The sequence below is a fragment of the Lissotriton vulgaris genome, chromosome 2_1, assembly GCF_964263255.1.
Source record: "Lissotriton vulgaris chromosome 2_1, aLisVul1.2, whole genome shotgun sequence".
NCBI classification, from domain to species: Eukaryota; Metazoa; Chordata; class Amphibia; order Caudata; family Salamandridae; genus Lissotriton; species Lissotriton vulgaris.
This window is the reverse complement of record NC_141687.1, coordinates 1,664,695,468-1,664,707,906: the sequence shown is the minus strand read 5'-3', so window position 1 is coordinate 1,664,707,906 and position 12,439 is coordinate 1,664,695,468. Positions and strand designations below refer to the sequence as shown.

The 12,439-nt window shown below is 57.0% G+C and overlaps 1 protein-coding gene across 8 annotated transcripts in view; it reads left to right on the top strand.

Annotated features, from left to right (window-relative positions):
- Positions 1-12,439, top strand: part of WDTC1 (WD and tetratricopeptide repeats 1) — a 524,512-nt gene that overhangs the window by 47,140 nt on the left and 464,933 nt on the right. The window contains exon 3 of one of the 8 annotated variants that reach the window (XM_086957608.1): positions 2,140-2,343. The exons of 6 other annotated variants lie outside the window; for them this stretch is intronic. The gene's annotated coding sequence lies outside the window, so the exon portion shown is untranslated. Of the gene's footprint in view, positions 1-2,139; positions 2,344-12,439 lie in introns of those variants that run through there. One more of the 8 variants, XM_086957603.1, reaches the window with a different exon arrangement.

The window sequence follows — 12,439 nt, the reverse complement described above, 5'->3', positions numbered from 1 at the left end:
CGGTTTTCATGCAGTTCTCGTGAATCACGTGATTAAACATGCACGCGCATCGGCAGCATTTCTCCTGCAGGCTCGCTAAAGGCTCTCCTCCCTCCCCACATCAAAGTCATCAATCACCCTCCCACAGGCTTCCCTAGCGCTGCCCCGCCCCCTGCTTCACGGCCAGGCCATCTGTTCCCTGCCAGACCTCTCACACCTCCGTCACAGCATGCCTGTGTACTTCAAAGGCTTTCAGTTTCGTCTCCTTTTAAAACTTGTTTAACTTGTTCCCTGCTTGCCTCTCCCCCGCCCCCGCCCCCCTCCCCCACCACAGCAATGCCGAGGGCTGGTTTCACTTTCAGCACGAAAGACTTGCCTGCTTTGCCAATGCTTGTTTTTATTTTTTCGATGGTAAGTAAAACACTTCTCAGCTTCTTTGCAACCGAGGCATGCCGGAAATTGTAGTTTCTTAATTTTGATACGCCCCGTTACACAACACTGCTGGAGCATGCATCAGCACTCTAGGTATTGTAGACTAACCACGAGCAGCACCGTAACAGAAGACGGCGTGTAACCTCACTATACTCTAAGCCAAAAGTTATCTCTGAAGAGAGACTCGCTACACAATGGCATACATCTATTGTGGCAAATGAATAGACAGTTTCTTCTCTAGCAGTGAACCTACCGCTTCGCAAGGCCCTCTGGGAAATGTATGCCGGACATTGGACATCGCCTCCAATCTGAAGGTGAACCTTTTTGAACACGAAATGTGATCGCTATGCCCTCTGTGGTCTGGAGGCATAAGTGTTCCTAGACACTCTCTTCGACGAGGTCTAAAGTGCCCGCTCTGTGGAAAAGTAACTCAGAAGAAGAGAACAGATCATTGTTTTCTCTTCCCTGAAGGATAATTTTGGCACTAACAATCACTTGGGAAACGTAGTCCACTGTATCATTGCAATCCAATTGGGAGATGCAATCCAGACATGGGAGAGCGCCTTTCTTAAAGTTAATGCGTCGCACTGGCCAGAATAAGGAAACTCATGCGTTGAAGGTGTATTATGAGAGCGCATGCAACTTGAATGTATTAGTTAATACTTGAAATTTTCTTTCCTCTCTTCAAACCTCAATCATCGGCTATGATGAGTTGCTGCCAAGCGTACCAAATGCCACGTGTAATACCTTCAACTAGTCCCGGTATTTTAAATAACTGCGTTGCGCATCATAGGCTTTTAGTTTGCCTTCAACCTTTTACATATGAACCACAAAATACAAGCATGCATGGTCCTTTTGTATAAAAGGTGTGACATGTTGCAGGGAAGTGTAGCGTCTTACCAACCCAGGAGCTTTCAGATGATTTACACCACACAATAACTGCTATTAAGCATGCTGTGACGGAGGTGTGACCTCTCACACCTCCGTCACAGCATGCCTGTGTACTTCAAAGGCTTTCAGTTTCGTCTCCTTTTAAAACTTGTTTAACTTGTTCCCTGCTTGCCTCGCCCCCTCCCCCACTCACCCACGCAACGCCACTCACCCACGCAACGCCACTCACCCACGCAACGCCACTCACCCACGCAACGCCACTCACACCCACACTGTGCAGTGCACAATAGGTCTCGCAGTAGGAAAGTTGGAGCTATTGGTTTTGTAAATGACAAAGCCCTTTATGTTTTTAAAATGAAAACAAAAATAAAAGGCATTGTTATTTGCAATTGTAATAGCTCCAACTTTCCTACTGCGAGACCTATTGGCAACGCCAGTGCTTGTTTTCTGTTTGATATTGCAGTTTGAGCTAGGGTGTATAGCATAATCTACTACAGCAATGTGCAGGAACTAAGGTGGGCTGATACCTTGGCTATTTCTCATCTGTAAGTATTTAAGGTGAGTATAGGTTATGCATTGGAAACGAAGTGTCTATGTGGAGACTTGATTTTCAGGTCCAGGGATCCGCCTCCTTTTGAGTAAGGGTACTACTGCCTCAGTTTGCGAGGGCTTAGGCTGGGAAAAGCCTCTGCTGCTGGATGTCCGCATCTATTTTGAACTATTTTCCTTTGTTATTGGTATTGCCACAATTTATAGGAGGTTATGGCCAATTAAAGCGTTGTTGCTGGACTGTTTGTCCTAGGATTAACCCAGTTTGTATTCTTTGGTACCTTTCAGTCTCAGGTTCTAGAGCACAAGTATGACCAGTTCCATAACGACGGAATACATAGCCTGCCATTTCATGGCACAACTTCCACTCTTTCTTGCTTGTGGGTGAAAGAAGCAAGTGTGTGTCTTCCATTGCCTAGGACAATACTTTTAACCCAACAATCAGCAGGCTTCTATTTACAACTACTGGATATGGTGTTGGCCACGAAATTGGCGAGTTACGAGCTTTATAAAGAATCAGAAGTAAAAGAACATTATTCAGCCTTCATATCAGAAGTTGTTTTGTTAAGATACTTTGATAGGCTTTTGTATTTTTTGACAGAAGGCTGGCTTTCCCCATCATTGCCACAAAAGACACATTTTCTTCTGGAGCATCCGCGGGGCTCTCCCTCGGGCATTGGAGCCCCGCGTCACCACTGCTCCTCTGGGTCAGCCACTCCGAGGGCGCGGGCTTCAGAAGACGAAAGTCCCGCCCCATGACAGGTTTAGTCAGTGCACGCTCACGTCTTGTTAATACTTGTTCCTTTATGCTTCCTCTGTTCTGTTTGTTATGTGATTCACTGTATTTTGTGTTCTTGAAAACTAGTGAAAGCAATGATGCTATTAGACGCCGTATGAACCCAGGTCTCTCGGTTGACAACATGATCCTTTTATATACTAGATTGGGGAGGGTAAATCGATATCTAGGAGGCACCGAGGGAGCTAGTCCATAATTAACCTATTTTAAAGGAAGACTGGCATGACCACATTCTTTGTCCCACTGTGTTCCCTTCTTGGTTCGAATCTTGGATTCTGGTGTGTAGCAAATACTAGGCACAGAAGGGACATGCAGCCTTGATAAGTATGGAATTCTGTAGTCTGGTGTTTTTTACTGCTTGCTTTATTGTGTCTTCCTTTTTAGGTCGAGCCTACGGCATTGCTTTAGCAATGCTTGTTGGCGAGATTATAGTAGGCGACCTAAAAAGTCTAACAAAACTGCGGATCGGACACAGTGCATGTGAGCACAACCACGTGCTCGTGCCCGCGCACTCCGCTCCACCTCTGCTGCCACTTCAGCTCACCAGGCTGCACACCCCCTCACTCGCCAATGTCCCTCCACACTTTCTTTGATCTGATCCGCCAGTCAAATCACACACCACCATTTGTCTGTGCCTCTGCATCAGACTTCAAAGGCTGCCCCCCCCCCCCCCCCCACCACCACCACACACACAGCAATATCGAGAGCTTGGTTTTTTTTGCATCCATTTCGCGGGGAAGCCGTGTTTTGTTCGGCGTTCTCTGAACCTTTCTCGGGTTTTTTTCTAAACGAAAGTGAACAATTAGCGTGCATGTTTACAGTAGCCTTGCTCCTCAAATGCTGTTGCTTTGTTGCAATCTCTCTAGGGACACTCACCTTTAAAACACTCGACTTGCTAGCTGCAATGCTACATCCGCTATGCTGTACCTCTAGACACGTTGATCCCTCGCAGACTTTGCTGACTCTGCCCCTCCTGATTCTGAAACTGACCAACGCAGTCACCACGCCATCTCTTCTCTCTGTCTTATGATGTCTGCCCTGCTACCCTTTACTTCGGACCCTCACACACCTCCTCACCCTCACACACCCTCTCACCCTCTCTCACTCACCCTCACTCACCCTCACCCCCTCACATCCTCAAACCCCCTCACCCCCCTCACCACCCTCACACCCCCTCACTCTCACACACCTCCTCACCCTCACACACCTCCTCACCCTCACACACCTCCTCACCCTCACACACCCCCTCATCCTCACACACCTCGCCCTCAAACACCTCCTCACCCACCCTCACACACCCTCTCACCCTCGCCCCCCTCGCCCCCCTCACCCTCCTTCACACCCCCTCACCCTCCTTCACACCCCCTCACCCTCCCTCACACCCACTCACCCTCCCTCACACACCCCTCCCCCTCACACCCTCACAGACCCTTTCACCCTCACAGACCCTTTCACCCTCACAGACCCTTTCACCCTCACAGACCCTTTCACCCTCACAGACCCTTTCACCCTCACAGACCCTTTCACCCTCACAGACCCTTTCACCCTCACAGACCCTTTCACCCTCACAGACCCTTTCACCCTCACAGACCCTTTCACCCTCACACACCCTTTCACCCTCACACACCCTTTCACCCTCACACACCCTTTCACCCTCACACACCCTTTCACCCTCACACACCCTTTCACCCTCACACACCCTTTCACCCTCACACACCCTTTCACCCTCACACACCCTTTCACCCTCACACACCCTTTCACCCTCACACACCCTTTCACCCTCACACACACCTCCTCACCTTCTCACACACCTCCTCAAAAGGAAATAAGTATAAGCTAACAAGCTCATCTCATCCCTCACACACCCTCTCCCCCTCACACACCCCTCACACCCCGCTTCTACGCTCTCTCACCCTCTCACACCCTCTCACACACCTCAAACCTCTCACCCTCACACACCACATCACCCTCACACACCCCCTCCCTCCACACCCCCTACCCACACCCTCTCACCCTCACACACCCCCTCACCCTCACACACCCCCTCACAGTCACCCACCCCCTCACACTCACCCACCCCCTCACCTTCACACACCCCCTCACCTTCACACACCCTCTCACCCTAACACACCCTCTCACCCTAACACACCACCTCACCCTCACACCCCCTCTCACCCTCACACCCCCTCTCACCCTACACGCCCTCTCACCCTCACACGCCCTCTCACCCTCACACGCCCCCTCACCTCACACGCCCCCTCACCCTCACACGCCCTCTCACCCTCACACGCCCTCTCACCCTCACACGCCCTCTCACCCTCACACGCCCTCTCACCCTCACACGCCCTCTCACCCTCACACGCCCTCTCACCCTCACACGCCCTCTCACCCTCACACGCCCTCTCACCCTCACACGCCCTCTCACCTTCACATGCCCTCTCACCCTCACACGCCCTCTCACCCTCACACACCCTCTCACCCTCACACCCCCCCCCCTCACCCTCCCTCACACACTCCCTCACCCTAACACACCACCTCACCCCCTCACCCACCCTCACACCCTCACTCACCCTCTCACCCTCACTCACCCTCTCACCCTCACTCACCCTTTCACCCTCACTCACCCTTTCACCCTCACTCACCCTTTCACCCTCACTCACCCTTTCACCCTCACTCACCCTTTCACCCTCACTCACCCTTTCACCCTCACTCACCCTCTCACCCTCACTCACCCTCTCACCCTCTCACCCTCACTCACCCTCTCACCCCCACACACCCTCTCACCCCCACACACCCTCTCACCCTCACACACTCTCACCCTCACACACCCTCTCACCCCCTCACCCTCCCCACACACCCTCACCCTCACACATCCTCACACACCCTCTCACCCTCACACACCCTCTCACCTTCACACACCCCCTCACCCTCCCTCACACACTCCCTCGCACCCCCTCACACACTCCCTCGCACCCCCTCACACACTCCCTCGCACCCCCTCACCCACCCTCGCACCCCCTCACCCACCCTCGCACCCCCTCACCCACCCTCGCACCCCCTCACCCACCCTCGCACCCCCTCACCCACCCTCTCACCCCCTCACCCACCCTCTCACCCCCTCACCCACCCTCTCACCCCCTCACCCACCCTCACACCCTCACCCCCTCACCCACCCTCACACCCTCACTCACCCTCTCACCCTCACTCACCCTCTCACCGTCACTCACCCTTTCACCCTTTCACCCTCACTCACCCTTTCACCCTCACTCACCCTTTCACCCTCACTCACCCTTTCACCCTCACTCACCCTTTCACCCTCACTCACCCTTTCACCATCACTCATCCTTTCACCCTCACTCACCCTTTCACCCTCACTCACCCTTTCACCCTCACTCACCCTTTCACCCTCACTCACCCTTTCACCCTCACTCACCCTTTCACCCTCACACACCCTTTCACCCTCACACACCCTCTCACCCTCACACACCCTCTCACCCACACCCCCTCACACCCCCCACCCACCCTCACACCCCCTCACACTCCCTCACCCTCACACCCCCTCACACTCCCTCACCCTCACACCCACCCACGCTCACACACACCCTCACCCTCTCACCCACCCTCTCACCCCCTCACCCACCCTCTCACCCTCTCACCCACCCTCTCACCCCCTCACCCACCCCCTCACCCACCCTCTCACCCCCTCACCCACCCTCTCACCCCCTCACCCACCCTTTCACCCCCTCACCCACCCTTTCACCCCCTCACCCACCCTTTCACCCCCTCACCCACCCTTTCACCCCCTCACCCACCCTTTCACCCTCACCCACCCTTTCACCCTCACCCACCCTTTCACCCTCACCCACCCTCTCACCCTCACCCACCCTCTCACCCTCACCCACCCTCTCACCCTCACTCACCCTCTCACCCTCACTCACCCTCTCACCCTCACTCACCCTCTCACCCTCACTCACCCTCTCACCCTCACTCACCCTCTCACCCTCACTCACCCTCTCACCCTCACTCACCCTCTCACCCTCACTCACCCTCTCACCCTCACTCACCCTCTCACCCTCACTCACCCTCTCACCCTCACTCACCCTCTCACCCTCACCCTCCCTCACACACTCCCTCACACACTCCCTCACCCTCACATCCCCTCACACTCCCTCACCCTCACATCCCCTCACACTCCCTCACCCTCACATCCCCTCACACTCCCTCACCCTCACATCCCCTCACACTCCCTCACCCTCACATCCCCTCACACTCCCTCACCCTCACATCCCCTCACACTTCCTCACCCTCACATCCCCTCACACTCACCCACGCTCACACACCCTCACACTCACCCACGCTCACACACCCTCTCACCATCACACACCCTCTCACCCTCACACACCCTCTCACCTTCACACACACCCCTCACACCTCTTCACACCCTCTCACCCTCACTCGCCCTCACGCCCCTCACCCACTCACACCCCATCATCCTCACACCCCTCACTCCCACACATCCTTACACGCCCTCACACACCCTCACCACTCTACCGCCCTCACTCTACCACTTTACCAGCCTCAATATACCGCCCTCACTCTACCGCCCACACTCTACCGCCCACACTCTACCGCCCACACTCTACCGCCCTCACTCTACCGCCCTCACTCTACCGCCCTCACTCTACCGCCCTCACTCTACCGCCCTCACTCTACCGCCCTCTCTCTACTGCCCTCTCTCTACCGCCCTCACTTTACCACTCTACCCTCTCACATTACCACTCTACTGCCCTAACTCTACTGCACTCACTCTACCTGTCTACCGCCCTCACTCTACCGCCCTCACTCTACCGCCCTCACTCTACCGCCCTCACTCTACCGCCCTCACTCTACCGCCCTCACTCTACCGCCCTCACTCTACCGCCCTCACTCTACCGCCCTCACTCTACCGCCCTCACTCTACCGCCCTCACTCTACCGCCCTCACTCTACCGCCCTCACTCTACCACTCTACCGCCATCACGCCCTCACTCTACCGCCCTCACTCGACCGCCCTCACTTTACCACTCTACCGCCCTCACTCGACCGCCCTCACTCAACAACTCTACTGCCTTCACTCTACCGCACTCACTCTACCTCTCTACTGCCCTCACTCTACCGCCCTCACTCTACAACTCTACCGCCCTCACTCTACAACTCTACCGCCCTCACTCTACAACTCTACCGCCCTCACTCTACCTGTTAGACATGAAACCTGAGGGTCGGCCGAGCAAGGGGGGAGAGACCTCCTGGCGAGGGTCCTCTCCTCAGATCGTACGGATGGCAACCACCCCCCACAGATGAACGCCACACAAAGATAGGTTCTCAACACTTTTATCAGTATTCTAGGCAGGTTATCGTAACGATACAGGAAGAACAGGATACTGGGATCCCGGCAATTCTAGTCTCTGTGGGAAAGGGGTAGCGGGACAGTCTCGGTACCGGTCTGGTACAGGGGTATCGGGCGGACAGCTCTCAATCCTCGAGCTGGATGGTTCTCTGGCAGGGGCCGCGGCAGCGCCAGCAGGCTTTCAAGGATGGTTCACGAAGATGAGCCGCGGCAGCGCCAGCAGGCCTTCAAGGATGGTTCAGGAAGATGAGCCGCGGCAGCGCCAGCAGGCCTTCAAGGATAGTTCACGAAGATGAGCCGCGGCAGCACCAGCAGGCCTTCAAGGATAGTTCACGAAGATGAGCCGCGGCAGCGCCAGCAGGCCTTCAAGGATGGTTCACGAAGATGAGCCGCGGCAGCGCCAGCAGGCCTTCAAGGATAGTTCACAAAGAGGAGCCGCGGCAGCGCCAGCAGGCCTCCAAGGATGAGTTTGTCTCGTGTTTCTCGACTCCAGGATACAACTAACTTCCTGCTCTGGAGCTGCCCCAGTTGTAGGTCTGGTGCCCTTTGATGTCCGGACCCTCGCACTTGGAGGTCGGGGGGTCCGGGATGAGGGAGTCCAGACACCCAGCAGGGGGGTGGAGCCAGCGCCCAGGGAGGCCGGGGGCGATCGAAACCAGGCGGATGGGAGCCATCGACACTCCTTCTCCCATTGACTCGCCAAGTGGTCTCTTTACCCCCTGGGTGGATGGTGGTGCCTCGATGTCGGGGCTTGGCTGGGCCTGAGGCTGAGGTCGACCCAAGGCCACGAGGCCTGGTCGTGGAGGGTCCAAGATGGCGGCTGGGCCGGGGACGGTGGTCCGGGAAAAGGGTCCGGGCCAGCCGAGAAGGTTGCGGATAGGAGTTGGAGTTCCGTCGGGGAAGAGCCGGAGGGGCGGAAGGTGCGGCTCTTGTCCGGGGAACAGGGGTAATGGTAGTCCGGAACCCGCCATGCGGGAGGGGTCGGACCACGCCACGAGGCCGGGTCCAACATGCGTCCCCCCCCCCCCCCCAGCTGAAGGCAGGGAGAGTCACCCATCTCCTTGGGTATTCTCCTTGCCGAGGCGGAAGAAGCGGGACAGGCCGTCTGTGTTGGCGTGGTCGTTGCCTGGGCGATGCTCCACAGTGAAGTCCATCCCTTGCAGGGAGATGGACCAACACAACAGCTTCGGATTCTCCCCTCGCATCTGCATCCGCCATTGCAGAGGTTCGGTGGTCCGTTTGCACCCGGAAGTGGGTACCGAAGAGATAGGTTCGGAGCTTCTTGAGGGCCCATACCACGGTGAAGGCCTCTCTCTCAATGGTGCTCCAGCGCTGTTCTCGGGCCAGCAGACGTCGGCTGATGAAGGCTACCGGCTGGTCAACTCCCTCTGCATTGATTTGGGAGAGAACGGCTCCGATGCCGTGATCGGAGGCATCGGTCTGTACCACGAACTCCCGGCTGTAGTCGGGAGCTTGGAGCACTGGCGCGGTGCACATCGCTGTCTTGAGGGTCTTAAAGGCGGTCTGACACTCGGGGGTCCAGTGTACCTTCGGGGGGTGCTTCTTTGACGTTAGTTCTGTGAGGGGCCCACAATGCTGCCATAGTCCTTGTTAGACGGGGACCCGGAGGGTCGGCCGAGAAAGGGGGAGAGGCCTCCTGGCGAGGTCCCTCTCCTTCAATCGTACGGACGAGCAACTTCCCCCCCTCCCCCCCCCCCCCCACAGATGGAAACCACACAAAGATAGGTTCTGTACACTTTTATCGGTATTCTTAGGCAGGTTAACTTGACGATACAGCAGGACCAGGATACGATGATCCCGTCAATTCTAGTCTCTTTGGGGAAGGGGGTAGCGGGACAGTCTCAGTACCGGTCCGGTACAGGGGTAGCGGGTGTGTAGCTCACAATCCTCGAGCTGGAGGGTTCGCAAGTAGGGGCAGCGGCAGCGCCAGCAGGCCTTCAAGATGGTTCACGAAGAGGATGAGCCGCGGCAGCGCCAGCAGGCCTTCAAAGATGGTTCACGAAGAGGATGAGCCGTGGCAGCGCCAGCAGGCCTTCAAGATGGTTCACGAAGAGGATGAGCCGCGGCAGCGCCAGCAGGCCTTCAAGATGGTTCACGAAGAGGATGAGCCGCGGCAGCGCCAGCAGGCCTTCAAGATGGTTCACGAAGAGGATGAGCCGCGGCAGCGCCAGCATGCCTTCAAAGATAGTTCACGAAGAGGAGCCGCGGCAGCGACAGCAGGCCTTCAAAGATAGTTCACGAAGAGGAGCCGCAGCAGCGCCAGCAGGCCTCCAAGGATGAGTTCGTCTCGGTGTCTCTCGACTCCAGGATACAACTGCCTTCCTGCTCTGGAGCTGCCCCAGTTATAGGTCTGGCGCCCTTTGATGTCCGGACCCTCGCACTTGGAGGTCGGGAGGCCCGGGATGAGGGAGTCCAGACACCCAGCAGGGGGGGTGGAGCCAGCGCCCAGGGAGGCTGGGGGCGATCGAAACCTGGCGGAGGGGAGCCATCGACACTCCTTCTCCCATTGACTCGCCAAGTGGTCTCTTTACCCCCTGGGTGGATGGTGGTGCCTCGATGTCGGGGCTTGGCTGGGCCTGAGGCTGAGGTCGACCCGAGGCCACGAGGCCTGGTCATGGAGGGTCCAAGATGGAGGCTGGGCCGGAGACGGTGGTTCGGGAAGGGACCTGGGCCAGCCGAGAATGTTAGGGTTATGAGCCGGGGTTCCGTTGGGGAAGAGCTTGGGGTTGACCCGGCGGGTTGCAGGTGTGGTTCTTTTCCGGGGAACAGGGGTAGCAGTGGTCCGCGACCCGCCATGCGGGGAGGGGTCGGGCCTGCCACGAGGCCCGTCCAACATGCGTCCCCCCCAGCTGAAGGCAGGGAGAGTCACCCATCTTCTTAGGTAATCTCCTCGCCGAGGCGGAAGAAGCGGGACAGGCCGTCTGCGTTGGCGTTATCTTAGCCTGGGCGATGCTCCACAGTGAAGTCCATCCCTTGAAGGGAGATGGACCAACGCAACAGCTTTGGGTTCTCTCCCCGCATCTGCATCAGCCATTGCAGAGGACGGTGGTCTGTTTGTACCCGGAAGTGGGTGCCGAAGAGATAAGGCCGGAGCTTCTTGAGGGCCCACACCACGGCGAAGGCCTCTCGCTCTATGGTGCTCCAGCGTTGTTCTCGGGCCAGCAGGCGCCGGCTGATGAAGGCCAACGGCTGGTCAACTCCCTCGGTGTTGAGTTGGGAGAGGACGGCCCTAACACCATGATCGGAGGCATCTGTCTGTACTATGAATTCCCGGCTGTAGTCGGGGGCTTGGAGCACGGGGGCGGTGCACATGGCGGATTTGAGTTTCTCAAAGGCAGCCTGACACTCAGGAGTCCAGTGTACTTTCTGGGGGTTCTTTTTGGACGTGAGTTCTGTGAGGGGCCCCACAATGCTGCCATAGTCTTTTACGAAGCGCCGGTAGTACCCGGTGAGCCCCAGGAAGGCTCGGACCTCTGTTTGGGTTACCGGGGGCTCCCAAGCCTGAATGGCGGCGATCTTGAGCTGGAGGGGGGCCAACAGGCCACTTCCCACCTGGTGCCCCAGGTAGGTCACGGACCCTTGGCCGATTTGGCACTTGCTGGCCTTCATTGTTAGTCCTGCCCGTCGGAGGGCGATCAGGACCTCCCGGAGGTGTTGGAGGTGTTCTGCCCATTGGCGGCTGTACACGGCAATATCGTCCAGATAGGCGGCGCTGAACTCCTCTAGTCCCGCCAATACTTTGTTTACGAGCCTCTGGAAGGTGGCGGGTGCGTTTTTCATTCCGAAGGGCATTACTTTGAAGTGGTAGTGGCCATCCGGGGTGGAGAAGGCGGATCGCTCCTGGGCACCGGGGGTGAGGCCGATCTGCCAATAGCCTGCGGTCAAATCAAAGATGCTCAGGTAGCGGGCGGCCCCCATGCGGTCGATCAGTTCATCCGCTCGGGGGATGGGGTGAGCGTCTGTCCGGGTGACAGCGTTCAGGCCCCGGTAGTCCACACAAAACCTGAGCTCTGGGGCGACTCCAGGTGCGGCGGCCTTGGGGACCAGTACGACCGGACTGGCCCAGGGACTGTCGGAGGGCTCGATTACTCCTAGAGCCAGCATCTTGAATACCTCCGACTGGATGCAGGCGTGTACTCGATCAGGTACTCTGTACGCCCTGTGCCGGATAGGGGGCTATCCCCGGTGTCGACATCGTGGAGGCACCAGGGGGTGACCCCAGGGATGAGGGAGAATAGGTCGGCAAATTGATGTAGCAAGTCTTGGCAGTCTTGGCGTTGTGCGGTGGACAAGGCATCGGAGAGGTGGACTCCTTCCACGGAGCCGTCTTTTTCGAGGGTCCTCAGGAGATCGGGGAGGGGCTCGGAGTCCTCTTTAGCCCCACTG